General features: G+C 40.7%; 1 protein-coding gene across 4 annotated transcripts in view; it reads right to left on the minus strand.

Annotated features, from left to right (window-relative positions):
• Positions 1–948, minus strand: part of CCNT2 (cyclin T2) — a 26,204-nt gene continuing 25,256 nt past the window's right edge. For all 4 annotated transcript variants that reach the window (XM_065671319.1, XM_065671321.1, XM_065671323.1 and 1 more), the window contains one exon: positions 1–948. This exon is cut by the window's right edge and continues 3,508 nt beyond it. The gene's annotated coding sequence lies outside the window, so the exon portion shown is untranslated.

Raw genomic sequence — 948 nt, forward strand, 5'->3', positions numbered from 1 at the left:
TGAGGTAGGGAATTTTATTGAAAATATTTTTTTTTTTTTTACAGTTCTTAGAAATAAAGTTGCTTTTGCTAATCTCACACAAACAGCTGTACCTCAAAAATTCAACTATGCTAATATGAAACATTTACATTTACAGTTAGCCAAAAGAATATACAGAACTGCCATTGTATGCAAATACTGCAGTACCAGATCACAGTGAGATACGTTACTTCAGCACTCCCACCATCAGGAACAGATTAAGGTTCAACATACGGAAGAATCTCACTATTCTACAAACCCCATCTCTCACAAAAAGGGAAGATTTTTAATAGTGTTGTAGCGAGGTCTCCAACTACAGCGTCAGTTTACAAATCACATAATGCACGGACTCAAATTTGTAACAAAAACTATCTGTGGTCGGTGGGGAGCAGAGTCCGAGTGTTATCACCCTTTTATTGCATTTACCCAGTTACGCGCTTGGGAGGCTGAGGCCCAGCCCAGCAGCCTGTGACTCGCACAATCCACTATCGCAGTGGCATCGTGGTGCATGTCCTTGCCCTCCCTCTCGGCCCCTGCGCTCAGCACACTGAAACGAGTCTCCGACACAGACACATACAGTTTCACATATTTACAGCTACACTGAAACCCAAACGCACCAAGTTTTATGGACATCCTTCACAGAAAAACCAAAACCCACCATTCGGATCTCAGTGTAGCAGAGCAATATTTTCTCCATGATATTTCACAATTTCCTGGAATCAAAACTGAAAATATTTCATTTGAAACAGCACCTTAGGATGAAGGCCTATACTCTTTTCCAATTTCTGTTAGACAGGCACTAGTTACCATCCAGACATTTCATCTCCAAATTATGACAGCAATTGCTCTATTTACAGTACAGTATATTGCTTATCCAGAGTGGCTGTGTAAGACGCATTTCATGGCACAGCTATTTAAACAGACTGAAAA

This window comes from Lathamus discolor, chromosome 3 (genome assembly GCF_037157495.1).
Source record: "Lathamus discolor isolate bLatDis1 chromosome 3, bLatDis1.hap1, whole genome shotgun sequence".
Taxonomy (NCBI): Eukaryota; Metazoa; Chordata; class Aves; order Psittaciformes; family Psittacidae; genus Lathamus; species Lathamus discolor.